At 48.2% G+C, this 18273-nt stretch overlaps 1 protein-coding gene across 4 annotated transcripts in view; it reads left to right on the top strand.

Annotated features, from left to right (window-relative positions):
- Positions 1 to 247: 247 nt before the first annotated feature.
- Positions 248 to 18273, top strand: part of LOC308470461 (netrin-1) — a 128814-nt gene continuing 110788 nt past the window's right edge. The window contains exon 1 of one of the 4 annotated variants that reach the window (XM_080993803.1): positions 248 to 763. The gene's annotated coding sequence lies outside the window, so the exon portion shown is untranslated. Of the gene's footprint in view, positions 764 to 16374; positions 16649 to 17356; positions 17616 to 18273 lie in introns of those variants that run through there. The other 3 variants (XM_080993802.1, XM_080993804.1, XM_080993801.1) reach the window with 3 other exon arrangements.

The following is an 18273-nucleotide window of genomic DNA, read 5'->3' as shown; positions in this document are numbered from 1 at the left end:
CCCGCAATTCTCAAGGATCATTCCCAGACTCCCCCCACGATTTGAAAGAGGTGAGAAAATGACCCCGACGTAGAGGCCCCGGCTGAGAGTGGCTTGTTGCCAGACCACCCAGCGAGCCACGAGGACAGGCGAGGATTCGAACTCAGGATTCCCCAGGTTCTAGTGATTCGTCTATTGATCCAGCTTTCCGAGCCCCCTATCTCTGTCTCTGTCTCTCCCCCCCCCACCCGCAATTTCTGCAAGAGGAAATCGTGGGGAGGTCTGAAGGCAGGCTCTCTTCCCAACTCCCTCGATTCCCTTCGCGTCCCGTGGGTCCACAGCGCGGATAAGCCCCAGAGTGTTCGCCCCTCCCCTCTCTGCTCAACATCGGGAGTGGGGACATTTGGAGGGACCTCTGCAGCGGTTCTAGGAACGCAAAAGAAGAAGAAGTGGACCCCCTCCTGACCCTAATCCCCCTTTTGGGGGCGCGTCCAGATCGGCGAACCCCCTAAGCGCCCCCCGAGAAACCCCCAGAGGAGGGAGGCCCTAGATCATCGCAAACGCGATAGGAAGCCAGACACGAAGGAGGTCGGGGCTATTCGGGTGGAGACCCCGGTGGGGGTGGGGGCGCGATCCGGAGAGGGATACCCCCTTCCCCAGCGTCTACGAGGGTATTCGGCTGGATCGTGGTGGGCTGACTGGGAACGAAGGCGCGCCATCTCCCCTCCCCTCTCCTCTCTCAGATTGAGGGCTGGAGGGGTGCTGAGTCCCTTTTCCTGTAAAGGTAAGTCCATGGCGGTGAATCGTCGGCAGCCAAAAGGCGCGCGGGCGGCGTGGGAATCCCGCTAACCAGCTTACCTTAACCCCGGGGGCTGCTGATCGGGGGCAGGGCGGTTCTTTGGGGGAGAAGAGACGGCAAAAGGAGATCCACCCCAGGAAGCAGGATGATCTGGAGGCCCACCATGCGGGGCTCCGTCCGGGCAAGTGACCGTGTCCGGGTTGAGGAAGCGCCAGCTGTTCCCACTACCCCGCCTCGCTTCCCTCATTAAGACCTCGTTGGTCCCAATTGCGAGGTTCCTGTTTCCCTAAGGCGGATCTCTTTTCTATCCTTCGGCGCACGCCTCGCATTGGCTTCTTCAGCCGAAATGTGGAAGCTGCTTCGCTGGTCCTTAAAAATACTTAGCTCAAATAAGTTAAGCTTAAAAAAAACCACACCAACCCAAAAGGATGGGACAGGTGTTCTTCCTTCCCCTACCCCCGCTCTCTTCCCCAGCCGATTCGCACTGAAACGACCCCAAGAGACAATTTTAACCCGGGCCAAAGTGCCCTAGATTTCTCTTTTCTTCTTTTCACCCCCACCCTCCGCCAGTTCTTCTTCTTCCTCCTCCTCCTCCTCCCTGTCCCCAGTGCGTTGATTCAGGCCTTGGTAATTAATTTGGCATTTCAGAAAAGCCCCTGGTCTGGATAAAGCCGCCATTCATCCCCCCAGCCTAATCTGAACACAATCTGGAAGAAAAGCTTTCAGAGAGACAGAAAACGCCTTTCGCTTCGCGTTCAAAAGAGCTGTCACTCCGTCGGAATAAATCGCTCCTGATTATTTCGAACCCGGGCTCCTGCCTCGCCTTTGCGCCACGAACTCCCCCCCCCCCCCGTTCCTTAGCCAATAATTATTTCTTTTTCTAACCCCACCCCAAAAAAGCCACCACCCCATTTAAAAATAACTTTGCACTAATAGTTTTTAGAATATATATTTAGGCTGCAGTGCGTTTTTTTCTTTTACAGAAAGGGGAAAATGCCTTCTCTCCCTAACTCCTTTTTTCTCTAGACCAGAAAGAGAGGGCCAAAACAACAATCCTCGGCAGAGGGAGTTGAAAATAAGCGTGTTGTTTCAGAGATGAAAAGAAGGACATGTGCAAAGCAGGAGGGGGGAGAGAGATCACGTCCGAAATCCGGAATTCAATTCAAAATGCGCTGTCTTTCAAAACAGTTCAGTTTAGACGCGCGCACCACTTGAAGGCTGTGATTCCGTTGCAATCAATATAAGGCAATGTACTGCATATTGTGTTTAGCATAGTTTCCTTCGTGGTCTCCCCCCCCCCCCCCGCCCAAATACAACAACATATTTATAGGGGTTAAGTATTCCGATTTCGTTCCATTGTTTTATCAAGTCTCCGAGATCCAACAGTGAGCCAAGTTTCACTTTACTCTGAAAGGTGAAGCCGCTGGGGGGGGTGGTGCGGGGAGTTAAGGACAGGGCCTCCTCTTCCCCATATTGCGGGGAAAGTACCCCCTCCCCGGGCAAAATTAAGCTCATCCTTCCACCCCCTGGAAAGGATAGGTCAAAGGGGCTTCGTTTGGGCTGCGTGCTCCGCGCTTCCCCCTCTTTAATGGCGAGGCTGCGGCGCAAGAAATTACCCCGATTGCGAGAACACCGCCCCCCCCCCAGGGAAGAGAGTGATGGGTTGGCAGCTCCCCCACCCCTGTCCAATCGCTGCGCGGAATGGAGGGTCTCTAACCCGAAGCAAAGGGGCCTAAGCAGAGAGCGCGCGTCGGACGGCAAGGCTGACCCCGTCACCCCTGGGCCCTGTGGCAGCAGCCGACGAGGCGCTGGTTTCAGTCGCCCTTGATGAAAACTCGGGGAACCCGGGTCTGGACGAGGGGAAAATGGGCACGAGGGAGGAGGGATAAAATACCCAGAGGAGAGAGGAAAGCTTGGTGAACGCGGGTGAAATGCTTTTTTATTATTTGGGGGGAGGGGGGCGTGGGAAATCTGATTAACGCGGGATCAAGCGCCAGAAAGTTTGCTTCCCGCTTTTCCCTCAAGAAGTCCTACCATGCAAAAAGCCCTTCCTTCTAAAATACTAAAACGCTCCAAAGAGAACAATACGATCATTTCCTCCTCCTCCTCCCCGCTGCGCCCTTATTCCTTCGCCGTTGCGTCGTTCCCCACCAAGGGAACTCTCCAAACCGAGAAATCTCGCCCGCCAACTTTGCCCTGAAGCCTCTGGGACAGAGCAAAACGGAGGTCGAGCTTGTGAGCCACCGAGCTGCGCTTCGCGGGGACCCGCCGTCGCGTAAAGAGAGGAAAGGAGAGGTGCCTATAATATGTGAAGAGACATTATTGGGAAAGGATTGCGGAGGAAAGAACGGTGGCGGGGGTGCGGCTGAGAGACGGGTCGGGAAATTCTGAAATATTGGCAGTGGGGTACATCCATGCAGATAAAGGTGCCTTCGCACAAGCAGGTATCCCACCTGGCGCCTCATACGTCACTGATTTTAGGAGACAGTGGCCTGGCGACAACAGAGGCGTGTTGTCACTGTGCTTCGCCGTCAGTGATGGCGCTTGGTCTTGGGTAACTGTTCTATGTATCCAAGACTCGGCTTGACCTGATGGTCATCATCCAATGCAAAACACACACCTGGTTGCGACTCCGTCTAGCTCAGGGAAGAAGAAGAGCTTGGATTTGATATCCCGCTTTATCACTACCCGAAGGAGTCTCAAAGCGGCTAACATTCTCCTTTCCCTTCCTCCCCCACAACAAACACTCTGTGAGGTGAGTGGGGCTGAGAGACTTCAGAGAAGTGTGACTAGCCCAAGGTCACCCAACAGCTGCATGTGGAGGAGCGGAGAGGCGAACCCGGTTCACCAGATTACGAGACTACCGCTCTTAACCACTACACCACACTGGACCACAGGAGAACACCCTCCCCCCATGTTGCTGGACTGCAACACCCATCACCCCTGAGCATTGGTCATGCTGGCTGAAGGTTGATGGGGGTTGGGAGTCCGGCCACACCTGGAGAAGCACAACTTCCCCACCTCTGGTGTAATACTTTGTTGAGAATGTGGTGGTAGCTCCCTTGCCTTGGAATTGACTAGATTTTTTTTTTTTAAGGAATATAATAGGGTTGCCTTGTGGAAATCATCTTAATGCTGCCCTTGAACTGTTTTCTCGAAATGAAAGTTAGTTTGGGCTTCCTTGATTCTGCAGCATAAGGATTTTAGCAAACCCAGCAGCAATTGGCCTTAAGGTTCGGCAGGTTGACTAAGCATTGTGCATCGTGATCCTATGCATGTTTACTGAGAAGTATCCCTTACAGTATTCTGTGGAGCTTACTCCCAGGTATCTGTGCATAGAATTGCAGTCATATGCAGAATAGGCCTAGGAGATATCCGGGATTCATTGTTGAAGATTACTATAGAGAATTAAGTGCATACACAAATGTAGTATTTCATTGACTGGCAATCTGGACTCTAAGGAAATCGAAGTGTAAGTGTTGTTTAGAGGCATTGAAATCGAATTGTAAATGTCGTAAGTGTTGTTTAGAGGCATGCCACAAAGTCCACCTGAATGAAGCTTGTGGACCACTGGTGGTCTGCAGACCACAGTTTGGGAATCCCTGGTATTTTTTTCCTAAAGTGGTCGCTTCTGGAAGTCCACATGAAGGTAGGTCCTCACATAGTGTTTGTCTATAGCTCTCCAGTTCAGAGGTCGCTGTGCCTGGAAGTTCCATTCCCACTATCATTCATCAATGCTCTAAGACTTCCCCGTGAATTTGGAAGCTCTATACCCCATGAATTTGAAATCCGAGAAAAGAAAAGAAAAGAAAAGAAAAGAAGAGAAGAGAAGAGAAGAGAAGAGAAGAGAAGAGAAAAGAAAAGAAAAGAAAAGAAAAGAAAAGAAAAGAAAAGAAAAGAAAAGAAAAGAAAAGAAAAAAGAAAAGAAAATCCTAATTCAACCTAGGGGACATCTCCAGATGGACTGCCAAAACAAACAAACAAAACCAATGATTAAAGCACAAATTGGGAGTGGGGGGGCACTCATTAGCCCTGTTAAAAGGCTAACAGTATAGGGTAAGGTGAGACCAGCAATAAAAAATAATTTGCAGCACTTCCTGAGTCTTTGTTAAAAACAAAGAAAAATCCACTTACAAATATGAGAGCCTTGCATAAGGTGTCTCTGTCTCCTTATGACAAAAGAAGTTAGTTGCCAAAAATGTGTCCTGAAACTAGGTGGATTAGAGCATAGAAATGCCCACTCATTAATATTATCAATTATCAATTATGTAGAGGAGCATAATAAAAAGCTAACTTGATCATTTCCCCCACTTTCTATGTCATTATGGTTTACTTATAATCCCCTTGTCTTTGGAATGTTAGTACAGATCATTCTGTTGAAAAAAAAAGCCCTGGAAATAGGAGACCTCACTGCTCTGGTACCTCTACTATTATATATTTGCTGGCAGGTGAGTAGAAATGCCCATTGGTTTTATTATTATTTTTTAGGATTAAAAACTGCAGGTCAAGGAGACTCTCCCACTTTTGTGCCATGTAATCCTTGGCATGTTTACTCAGAAATAAGTTCTGCTGTGTTCCACGGTGCTTACTCCCAAATAAATGTGTTTAGGAACTTAAAAAGCCATGGCCAGCTAGTTTGGGCCATGCTATGCTTTAATGCAATTGGAGGTGGGTTTAGGGAAGCACGAACAGTCACACACCCCCCACTGGACACTGAGCCAAGGGGGGCACCGCAGGGCACCACAACTATGACATTGTGCGTGTGCAGAGGAAGGGAGACACTGATTTTTGGCCTCACACAGGGAGCCGCTGAAATTTGAAAGACCGAAGCCCCTGATGCAATTAGGGGCTCAAGTCTTCTGTTGTTAGATAAAATAGAAATGGTTGTTGGGTATGCTGGTTGGGGGTGATGGGAGTTGAAGTCCAAAATATCTGGTGAGCACCAGGTTTGGGAAGGCTGATCCTGATCACTCTTGTGGTTATTTCCAGCTACTTTGTTATATGATGAGACACAAAGAATGGTCTAGGTGACAGGCATGGCCAAACTTGGCCCTCCAGCTGTTTTGGGATTACAGTTCCCATCATCCCTGACCACTGGTCCTGTTAGCTAGGGATGATGGGAGTTGTAGTCCCAAAACAGCTGGAGGGCCAAGTTTGGCCATGCCTGGTCTAGGAGCAACCGATGCTACAGTGTTATTGAAGCTAAGCAGGTGTGGATGTGGCCTGGAGAGAAGACTCCTGGGAGGCACAGATAAGTTGCTATGAGTTTTCAAAGGTGAAGGAAATAAATGCATGAATAATAAAGATAATCTAGGGCACCCTGTAATATAGCAACACTATAGGCCAATATAGGCCATCACCCAAGGAGCAGGGATTTGTATCCGCCTGTCTCTATCTTACCCCAATGTTTTGCCCACTGCTAAATCACACTGGCTGACAAGGCCCGGGACCCATTCCCTCCTCTATGGCACTTAGTTCAGAAAACCAGGGAGAATTGCATGCCATCCCAGGGAACCCACCTGCCCAAAAGTCAGATGTATAAAGAAAGAACTTCCCCCATTCTTTCTTTCACTTGTGCATTTGATTGCAGAGGGCTTTGACTCTTGGAATGTTGCAGCAAATAAACAAGGCTCATTACCTAGAGCAGCTGCTCTGTGAGAAAGTTGCCACCATCGGGCACAATATATAAAATTGTTGTTGCTGCTTTGCACAGTTCTGCCCTTTCAAAAATTAGGGGAAATTAGGTCAAAAAGTTAGCAGCATTAAGTGAGGATACAACTGGTCAATTTTGCATTCCTATAAAATTTGGATCTTTTTTTCAATGTGAGTGTGACACATTGGTATTTATTCAGTTTTGTCATATTGCTGGCTATCCGGGACATTTTGAATTTCAGTCCTGTTCCTGTCTTTTGTACTCACGTGATTGACTTTTCTTTTCTAAATCATGGTCATTTATTAAAAGTAGCCTGTACAACTTTTGGTGGAGTCCATTTCCATGCAAGGCATTTAGGATCAGGGTGCTAGGCTGCAATCCTAGACCCACTTACCTGGGAGTAAACTCCATTGAATTTACTGTTCATCACACCAAAGCTAACTTCTGTATTAAAATGTATCTAGTGTCGCAGCATCTGCTCCACATTTTAAAGCATCCAGCCTCTGGCTGATGGACCAAGCCTTTATAGTTGCTCCTTGTCCCCCCTCACCCCCTGCCGTTCACCCCTGTGAACTCTGCCATTGCTAGAATTTTTAGAGGGTTATTTTTCTCTCTCCCTTTGAAAGGGTAAAATATGGCAAAGCATTTGTTATATTGTATCTGTTGGCTGCACCGCTGTTGAGGAAGCACGGGGAAATTCATGGTGTTTGGACAAGACAAACATTGTTTCATCCCTAAACAAACCTCCCTGGAGGTCAGCTTGGTTCATTCCATTGCTGCAGCCAAGAAGCAAAGGGGCATCCAGATGATGTGAAAATCAGACCTTTTCAGTTGTGGAGGGGGAGGGTGTGGATAAAATAAAACCCAACCCCTCTGCAAGTAGACAGGCAGACAGGAAAGCAAGAAAAGGGCTCTATCCAGTTCCTGGTGCCTGATTCCCATTGCCTTACTCATGCAAAGAGGAGCTGACAACTGATCTAAGGACATATATTAAGAAACGAACCCCACTCGTTTTTTAAAAATCTGGTGCAAGAGGTCCAGGTGATGCACTACAATGTTCTGCTGACTCCTCATTTATATATCTATCACTTCAACATAATCCAGGCCAGCCTAGTTTACCAATGGCAACATTAAACTGGGCTTTCCTCCTATCAGCCCCTTATGCACTGAGAACAAGGGTAGGGAATCTCAGGCCTGGGGGACAAGTGTGGCCATCTGTACTATGATAATTCTTCTTGTTTCTCTGAATGGAAGATCGAGGTGTGTGTGTGTGTGTGTGTGTGTGTGTGTGTGTGTGTGTAAACTAGCTTATTGTATAAAAGTGGGCAGAGAAACAGATTAAAATCATGTTTATACAATAAAGCTAGTTTACACACAGGTATATTGACATCTGCACTCTCAAACAGGGTTTTAGCAAGTAACTTCAGCAGTAAATCACATCATTCCAAACTGCAAGTTTAGGTTATTCCTCCTTCAGGCTGGCAATGCAGAGAGTGTAACAAAACCATTAGTAAACCACTCTTGTTTAAGAGCAAGCTGCCAATGCAGACACTCCTGAAGGTAAACACTTTCCTATCAAAATAAATTCTTGCCTGGAGAACATAGGTAATGAAAGCAAAACCAGCAAAATGAAAACTTGTAAGGTGGGTCCGTACAGTCTTAACATTTTCCCCACACTGTAAAGGAAGGACAAAGGCTGAGAGAGGGTTTCCCTAGTGAATTCATAACAGAGGTGAGATTTGAGCTATATGCCTCCCAGTGCATTGCTCAGCTATTTAGCCATACTCTCACTAAGTCCTTTCACTCTGAAATACTTCTGAGCCAGGCACAGGTCAGAATAAGAAGGAAATAGCAAAACTGGCTGCATTTCATACAGTATTTGGTGCAATAGAGGAGTAGCTGCCACACCACCTGATTGCAAAGGGGTTGATGTTGAGCTTTTTCAGAGATTACCAACCCTGGATATTTTAAGATGGAGGCAGAGGTTGCAGAGAAACCCACTGTCACTTACCTGTGAAGGTGCTCAATAGAGAATCCTGCTCACTGTGCACTAACTGGTACTAGAAGACAAATGCAGGTCAAATATAAAGAAGGGTAAAGGGACCCCTGACCATTAGGTCCAGTCGTGGCTGACTCTGGGGTTGCAGCGCTCATCTCGCTTTATTGGCCAAGGGAGCTGGCATACATGTGGCCAGCATGACTAAGCCGCTTCTGGCGAACCAGAGCAGCACACAGAAACTCCGTTTACCTTCCCGCTGGAGCGGTACCTATTTATCTACTTGCACTTTGACGTGCTTTCAAACTGCTAGGTTGGCAGGAGCGGGGACTGAGCAACGGGAGCTCACCCCGTTGCGGGGATTCGAACCACCGACCTTCTGATCGGCAAGTCCTAGGTTCTGTGGTTTAACCCACAGCACCACATGCATCCCTTAGGTCAAATATATATTTTGTTAAATTTAATTTTGCAGTTAAACTGTTTTCCATTCCAATATACTATCCAGTTGTTGTCCCCTCCCCTTAACCTTAATAGATGTATTTTGGTATAATTTGGTAGCGGAATGTTGCATGGTCATTAAGCGAAGAGTTGTGGCAAGCTAGTCAACTTCTGAACACTGGCTGTTTGGAGGTACCTAGGCAACCAGTGGAAGCTGATACCACTTTGGGGAGTAGTGGGGCTGACCTGGGCTGCAGCAAGGGTCTGCAGTACACAGAGCTGGATTTGTGCATAAGAAAAGTTGACTACAGTTAAGGCCACAAATTATGAGGAGCCTCTAAATACAAACAACAACACTAATTGTCAAGTTTTTAATAATAATAATAATAATAATAATAATAATAATAATAATAATAGAAACAGGAAAAACAGACATCATTATTGCATCACAAATATATATTTCATGGCTACACCATTAGTTGATATATTGCTGGTGAATGCCCAATTTCACCTAAAGCGTGGTGGGCTGCCCTAAAGCATTGGCTCAGGATTTCAGTGTTTAATCTAGGGAAGGGTTTGTACCAACACCTGACCAATGAGGAATTTGTCAGCAAATGGCAGAAAATCATGGCTAAAAAAGCCACCTCTATTGGTCTGTCCCCCCCCCCAACTGTATTACCTGGGTTATGAAGGCGCCCAAAAGATTTTAAAGCAAAGATTATGGGATAATGCACACAGTGACTTGCATTCTCGGTCACACGCAGTCTGTAGTCCGCTGGCAGTAGGAGTTCAATATGGGTATGTCTTTAAGTTAACATCTTACATTAAAAACCTTACAGTACCAAACTACTGAAGGCTTTTTACCAAAACCAGACTAAATGTCTTTCCCTCTGCAGTGTTGGATGGCAGGTTGAGAGGAGTTCCCTACCAGGACAGACTTTGCTCGTGTGCTCAAGACATCGATTCCATAAAACATATTTTGTTGCATTGTGCAAAATATGAGCAGGCCAGGGCTGAACTGATACTACCCTTGCTGGTACCTTTCCCAGGAAAATCAGAGGCTCACTATGTCAGGTTCCTACTGGAAGACCGGACAAATGCTAGAATGTTAGCAGTGGCAAAGTTTTTATCGGTGGTTGCAAGAACAAATGAGCCCTATATTCTAAACAAAATGCTTGTACCTGGAGGTAGGCTGTATGAATTGTGTATTGATTTGTAATGATTTGTTGGGTCTCTGGACCGTAATAAAGATTGATTGATTGCATTTAAACTTGTGCAGATTTAACTATAATATGGTTTCCATATTTGATAAGTAAGAAATCATAAGGTATATTCATTTGAAGTTATTTCATATGCAAACAGGCTTGTGGCAAGCTACATGCTTTAGCTAGCTTGCTAGTTTTTGGCTGCATCCTCAACCATGCACTAGTATTTATGCAAATGTAAAATGTCATTACTTCTATTTTTATTGCCCTTTCTGTTAGACTAATACACATCTTTTGGGTAATGCTCTGGGGGCCTCTTCAACGTGACACAGCTTAGGGCCTCAGTGTGTCTTAATTCAGCCCTGGCAACAAAGCAATGGCTCTGTTGGCCCCAGAGACGAGGCTAAACTGGGCTAAAGTATGCTGCAGAATAAAAACCCCAGAGACGGAGGGATCTGGCTGGAGTGCAATACAAATATCAGAGGGCATCTCTTTAGAAAGGCCTGGGTATGAGATTTCTTGAAATGTCTGGGTTTTGTGAGAAGAGAAGTGGGAGGGGTGAGAAAGGATTGATAGGGATTGTGGGCAGGGGGTGGGTGTAAGGAAGTGGTTTGGGGATATGGGAGGGCTTTGAAGAGTTAGGGTCCCCGGGGACAAATCTGAATAATATGAACTGTTTGCACAATTGCAAAAGAGAGAGGACTGTTATCTAGAAGGTGCTGATGGCTCAGCTATAGCGGGGGTACTTGCTCAAATGCCATCATCACCACTTCCTTCCTCAAAGTGACCTTTCCATCAAATTAGTTGCTTGCTAGAGGTTTTGTGGAACTGATATTTTTACATGGAAGACTCACACTGCTCCCCCATTGCCACCCTCTGTAGCTTTCAGTGGCTTATGCAAGTTGGGCGGCAGATATGATGTTTTAATAAATTGTGGATAGTGTGTCAAGTTGATGCTAGGCTGGCTGGTTGTTTTTATGCTGGTTTTTTGACTACCGTGAAGCGTAGCTGCATTTTGATGTTTGTAAATAACACTTGTATTAATGTGGAGGGCAGTTTGCTATTGTACACTGCTTTGCGACGTATCTTTTCTTTAAAAGCAGCTTATAACCGCCTACATGTTGAACTAAATTGAAATGTATACCTCTCATAGAGTCATTTAGCATCTGATTTCAGGTGACCCCCCACAATAGTTCCCAAATTGGCATATACAAGCGTCCACTTGTTTTGCTATAGGTGTAGACCCCAACTGATCTGGGGCTCCACTTGCAAGTTATCCTTGCAATTGCAAAGTGCCTGACCCGAACCCAGAGCCCTTCATGGTGTCTGAGAAGCCTTAAGCTGCAATCCTAACCATGTCTACTCTGAAATAAACCCCATAGAATTCAATGAGTAGGACTTATTTCTAGGTAAGTGCATGGGGATGGGGACTATAGCCTTAGAAATGAACGCCATGCCTGCTTAGAGGGGACCAACTTTGTTATTATTTATAACAATATTTAAATTCCAGTGGGGGTCCCATCTTTTTGGAAAATTAAATAATCTAAAAACCATATTATTGGAGTTTGACCCTTACTAAGTTATTAGGGGTTGCAGGGGGAACGGGGTCAAAGAGGTGACGGGGGAGATGCTTAGGGGGTGAGTTATTTTTCCCAACAAGGAAGAGGATTATTGGGATCTCCAAGCTGTTACCTGAACTCTGGAGGCAAAGTGGGAGGAGGAGAATGGGGAATAAATTAGAAATCACACCAGAGAAGGCCTTCTGGATGTGCAATAAGAACTGCGCCAGATTTCCTTATTCTGTTTCTTAGGCTGCGATGCGCAACCCGATCCTGTGCGCCTTGCGTCAGAAACTATTCAGCATCGCGCAGGGTTGGACGCGATTAGCGTCTTAAGCTCTCTAACAAATTGCACCAACTTCCTTACTTAGACAAGGGACAGCAATGCCTGCTTGGAGCGAGAAAGAAGAATAAGGGAGGAAAGTCTCTGATTGGAAGTCTTCGCTATAGCGAAAGCAGGCAAAAGACCCTGCAAAGAGAGGAGAGGAAAGGTGTTGCCCACCCGAGTGCAGGTTCAAAGAGGGGACAAAAGTAAAAAAAAAAAAAGTACTGCTACGTACATATGTGCCTTCCTTCACCCAATTTTCTGATTGCTGAACAGCGCTCAGCACAATATAAATTGTGGCTAAAGCAGAAAAATTCCGCGCGCCCCTCCCAGCCACTCACAGGGTGTGGGGTGAGGTGGAGAGCCTCTTCTTTTAATATTATGGATGATACCCTTTCTATAAGGCCAATATACTGTATGTGCAGGAATAATATTTGAAGAAATGCCCCCCTCTCCTTTGCATAGGTTCTAGTTGTTGGATATTTTCCTTTCAAGACCGAGAGGGGATGGGGAATTTGCAAAGACCCGTGGAAGGAGTAGATGCGAGTGCAATCTCTTTTAGTAGTTTGCATGCATCGTTGAAAAACGGAGTCTCGATCAGAAGTCGTTTAGTTTCTCTATTATTGTTCCCTGGCTTTTTTGTTTTTGTTTTTTTGTAAAATGTGGATATTCCTGATAGCCAGCATATTTGCACCTCAATGCTAAATGAGCAGGCTTTGACAGAACTCCTATAGATTTAAATCGAACTGCAAAAGCAGCTCTTAACGGCACGCTTCACAGTTCTGAAAACATCCAGATAGCAGCTCAGATTCTAGAGGTCGTTATATTTTATTAATCCAAACGGGACACTGGCTCCACCAGCGCAGCGATGCACACCTTAACGATCTGAATATCATTAGAATAAACGTATAGTTTACCTTTAAAACTAAGAATCAGTCCTGAAAATCTGAGACTGAAAATTTTTTGTGTTTTTCATAGCAGCCTCATAGGCGGGATGGGGAAGAAACGAGTGTCTAGAGGGGCCCGTTATCATCATCATCATCACCAACTGAATTTGTATACCGCCCTTTATCCGTACATCTCATGGGAAACGAAATTAATTCTACAGTGCCTGAGTACAGAAATGTTAACAATGGCTTTCCACTAAATATTACAATTTGTTTGTTGTTGTGGAAATAGCGGCTTTCTCTAAATCAAGAAACGCACTTCCATTGCTCGCAAGACTATCATCAGCTCGTTAAAAAACAAAAAACTAGGCTCGCGTTGTGCAAAAACTCGGAGCTCGATCCAATCGACGTTAATTACCTTTTAGCCCCATCGACTTCAATGTGAGGAAGTTAGCTGCCTGTGTAAGGCTAAAGTCCTAAAAGCTCCTGGAAGGGAATCACAGACCTGTCCTAGTATGTAGCCTAGACCCTAGTGCGCTCAGCAGGTCCTGCTTCCTGCTGAACATGCTTATAGGTTCCCGCTTCATGTCGCCCGCTTAAAAGTAAATGGATTTCAAAGCACTTAATTTTGGCTGGATCTCATTATGTGTGTGTGTATGTGTGATACTTTTGAAATTGTTTGTAATGCGTTTTGAGATTCGTTGCTGCAAGTTAATTTATATATTAATGAATTAATAACAAACAAAAACATCATCCAACTCACAGTTTAATTACAAACAGCAGCTATTATTGCAGAAGTCACCCTGGATAGGAACCGGCCAAAGGCCAGACTGAAAAGAGAGGCGCTTGGCCCCATATTCTGCATCTGTAATCAACGAATTAATTCATAGATCGCTGTGGCAGAAGGAAGTTTGTATGAAAGTAGGAGCTCGGGCCTATTTAGAATTAAAGAAGCTACAAGAAAATGTGCTGCTTGGGGTGATTTGGAGTAATGTAACAGGGTGCTAAGGGACGCGCTAGTCATTGGCAGCCGGCTGGAGCTCGTTTTCCTGCGGTGTTTAACTACAAGGCAATCCGCCCTGCGATTCAGGAATCCCCAGCTGCCCTTGCCACCTCCTAGAACCCACATACTAACTGAGTCAGCTCCTACAGATAGTTTGCCGAGCGCGTTCCGCTTGTCAGCCACAGCATCCAGCGCCTCAAATCGATGGGAACCTTTTAACTTCTCTCCGGAGTTTACTCGGGAGTGTAATCCCAGCGGAGATCTAAGGGTCTCCCAACACGCCCCCCTCCCCGCTTATACATATGTTACAAGCACCAAAGTAATACATGGCGAATCTTGCAAGATTGTATTATTGCCAGTTACTGCAGCTTGCACTGAACGCTCGGTCAGCGGCTGATCTTGTATACATTTGAGCTTTTGCATAGATATGTCGCAGACACTGACTGTACCTTCGGCTTCACTGTTTATACCGCTCCCCTGTAGAAAACATGCCCTGCTCCGCCAACTGTGCATAACCCTTCATGCCTCAGGTGCAGCAGTGGATTCCAGTACACCAGCGTTTGTGTCACAATGTCACAATGCCTCTAATTTAAAGTTTGGTGGTGGCAGCCGGGGAGGCGTGGGTTTTTGTTTTTAATTAGCAGACGAACAAGGCTACCTTTCTGGCTTTTTCTTCTTCCAGAAGTCTGATCTTGTAGTTTGCTTTCTGCCAGTTAAAAACACCCGTCCATCGCTATCCTTAGCCCTTTTCACCCGGAAGCAAAGCTTCCATCAGCTGGCGGATCTCAGCTTACTCTGTGTTTATGATTTTTTGTGTGTGTCTTTCTGGAGTGAGTACGCGCATCTCCCGTTTTACAAGATCCTCCGTGCAGGATACGGGTGCGTAGCTAGAGCACAGGAACCAGGGTGTCCTAATCCAATATTCCAGAGGTGGTGGACAGACCCTCACTAAAAAAAATGTGGAAGATAACTCTGCTCCCAGGCAATTTCAGTTGGTTAGCTGACCGACAGGCTGGCTTGAAGAGAAAGGACAAGGGCCGGAGGAGGATAGACTGGCTAGGACTGTAAAAGGGCAGGCGCGCGTGCACCACTTCTGCAGACTAAGGTAGCTGCATCTCAAGAGGAAAGCATTCTCCTTTTTTCTTGGTACATGTGCATTCCTGCCTACAGGCTTTTCTGCCTTCAGACAGTGCCTAGTCAACTTCGTGCTCTGTGTATGTACACGAACAAAACAAATATAAATCTCAGTGCATCGGTGTATGTGCGCTTGTGAGAGCGATCAGCCGTTATGTCAGAAGAGGATTTCTATTTTTATTTTTTGCAGACGCTATGGGCCTCGTGGCTCCACCTTCATCCTTTCGCCACGCCCATTTAGAATCCTCTCCCACCTGTGGCCATATCACCCGCCCCCCTTCGAATGAAACAGACGTGACAACCTATAAAGAAAAGCACCTCTGAGCATGTACAGAGTGCCTTCTCCTCGCCACTGTCCCCCAACCACTTAAAATGAAGGACCAGGTTTTCCTTCTAGGCCGGAGCTCGAGGATCCCAATGTAGGTTTGGGCTCCAACAAGGCAGCCCTTGCCAGCCCTTGGAAAACTCCGTTTTAAATCTCGTGCCGGGTTTGAACCTTACTACGACATTGCGGACCTTTCCTCCCCTGGGACTCTCAGTTCCGCTTCTGAGCTGCCATCCCTCGGCATTTCTGCTGCATAGGTGGAAAAGGGGCCAGGGCTCTCGCGCCTGTAAAAGTTGCGTGGAAGAGGGAATTTCAGGGAGTGCCGGTTGTCTTGCAGCCCTTGGCAGGTGTGCTGCGGGTGACAGAACTGAGAAAGCAAGGGATCAGCACTGGGAGTGGGTCACTTCTAGGCCCTGGGCTGCAGCGAGGGATCTAGGCAGGGCGGCTTCTAGCAGAGGAATCGGTGCTAGGAGTCGTCACTTTCAGATGTTGCAATAAAACTTATTTCCTGGCCAACAGCGCCAGAGAAGTAATCTCTCTGGGAGCGGAGGTGAGGTGGTTGTGTCCAGCTTTCTCGGAAGAGTCTGGAGAGCGAATGGACTTTCTACGTGGGCTCTGGGAATTTGCGTGCGTGTGATGCCTCTTCATCCTTTTTCTTGGCGAGTCGCTTGCGGCCTTTGAATGGGATCCCAAACAAACGGATCGTGGTGTGCGCAGTGCGCGTATTCAGTTTTAACACTTCATAACACGCAGTCTGGGCGAAACTAGGCTGGCTAGCCACCGCCAAACACAACCCAATATACAAAAGTACTTCTCTACAATCACATATACTCATACAGTACGAGAAATTGGCGATGGAGCCAAGACTTCACCCTCTGTATCCAACGAGTCCGACAAACGCTCCATAAGAGTGAGCGAGGTGCTTGTGGGAAGCTAGGACTTGTTAGGAAACGACGGGATTTCGCCACACAGGTCTGCCCAAAGAACAGAGATAACACCGGAATTCCTCCCCAAGGAATTGTAATGAGCACATAATTGGGTGCACAATAAAAGGCAGCTGGATTTATTATGCAAGTAATAGACGAACAGCAGGAAGAGCTGGTAATAGATGTTCTTTAGACAGGTTGACAGGATTCGACACCCTGGAACAACCAGGGGTGTGGGTGTGTCGCTCCAAGTCGGCTTTAAACATCGGAGGAATAAAGGAAGGCAAGGAAAAAAACACCGGGTGGTGGGAAGAGAAAGTAACTCTGACGATCCTCGCTGCCAAAACACTGTAGTTTTGCCTCCAGCAAGGAAGAAGGCGCTGGGTATTTTAACAACTCGCACGAGTTTGCCCCGGGAGGTGAGCAACAGATACGCTTAGTTCACTCGGAGGAGGGAAGAGGAGGGCGGCTGAAGGCTTTCTCGAGCCCAGCTGGATGGCTGCGTGTTTTGTCTGGCGCAGTATTTTCGACTAAGTATTTTAGGCTGGTGGGAAGTTTGGCAGCCCAGCGCGACCGGAGGTAGCTAAAGAGGCCCCTGTGCGTGGTATCTTTTTGGACACGGGAATTCAGGGATGTCTGATTTACTAAGCGAGAAGATTTGCCCCCGCCCCGCCCCAGGCAGCTAACCGGCTTGGGATGCACCCGGTCCTTCCTTAGAAGCTCCACCAGCAGGAGCTGAGCCCCAACAGCAGTTCGTCGGGATGAAGCCCAGGCTTTTCCCTTCGCGGGATTTCCTTCTCCTGGGCTCCTCCACGCAAGCCGGAGCGCGAGGCACTTCGGTCTCGCTTAGGGCAGCCAAGCTCGGGTTTGGCCGCGGGACAGGAGCTTCACACGTCGCCCTCCTTCCCGGCCGCAAAGCTCGGCAGCCCGCGCTCGCTCACCCGGTTTCCCCTGCGCAACGGCTCTTGACTGCCCAGGCTCGACCCTCTGAGCTCGCGGGGAAGGAGCCACCTAGGAGGGCCCGATCCTGCGGTGGCTGGCCAACTCCCCCTCCCCGGCTCCTCCCCCTCCGGCGCCGCCCCTTCTCCCTCCCGCCGCGCGCCCTGCCAGCCCCCCAGTGGATGTCGTCGCTTCTTCCCCCGCGCGAGCCCACGGGGTGTCACTCCTCCGGGATGACCTCAGCCCCGGCCCGAGCCGGGCGCGTCACTAGCTCCGGGCATCCACGGAGCCTGGCCGCTCGCTGGGGCCGGACGATGGGCAGCGAGCGCGACCCCTGAGCCACCGAAGCCCGCTGGCTGCAGCTGCCGCCGAGGAACCAAGTCCGCCACCCGCGAAACGACTGCCCGCCCCCCAGCAGCTGCGGCTGCTGCTGCCAAACCAAGCAAGGTAGCTCGGAGGGACCCTAGGAGGGCGGCGGAGGGGAGCTTCGAGGCGGGAAGGAAGGGGGGGTGGAGGTCTCCTTAAGAGAGTCGCGGCTGCCTCAGCTCTCCGGGAAGAAGAGCCACGCCGGGGCATAGCCCACGTCTTTGCGCGCAAAAGGTTCCTTCTTTCGCGTCGCCAGGTAGGGCCCGGAAAGACTCTTGCTTGAAACTCCAGAGAGTCACTGTGCGGCGCAGCATTTTTGGCAGATGAACTGTTGGTCGGTCTGCCTTTTTACGATCCCCCGGTGCGAGAGACGGAGTCCTGGGTGGCGCTTCCGGAGAAGTTATCGCGCTGAAACCGATCAGGGACATCCCCGCCGGAGGCTGCAGGATGCTTCCCGGAGCTGGGGAACCTCCCGCATGCCTTGTTCCAACTTTTGTGGGCCGGACGTCGATCTCTCTCTCTCGGCCACCAGTATGCCCAGATTCCTTCTTGCTAGGGTGTGTGTGTGTGACGCTGAGGCGAAACTTAGGCGGCATTTTCAAAGCAGCCCCAAGCTCAGTCGCCTTCTCCTAAGCAGGCGAGGGCAGCGAATTTTCTGGAGCGAAGGAAAGAGCAGTTTGCTCTCTTGGCTAATACAGTTGGAATAACTGAAAAAAAGCCTCCCCCCCCGCCCCGAGCC

This window comes from Podarcis pityusensis (assembly GCF_964106645.2).
Source record: "Podarcis pityusensis genome assembly, chromosome: 2".
NCBI lineage: Eukaryota > Metazoa > Chordata > Lepidosauria > Squamata > Lacertidae > Podarcis > Podarcis pityusensis.
The sequence above is the reverse complement of the archived record's forward strand: the minus strand, read 5'-3'. Positions and strand labels throughout refer to the sequence as shown.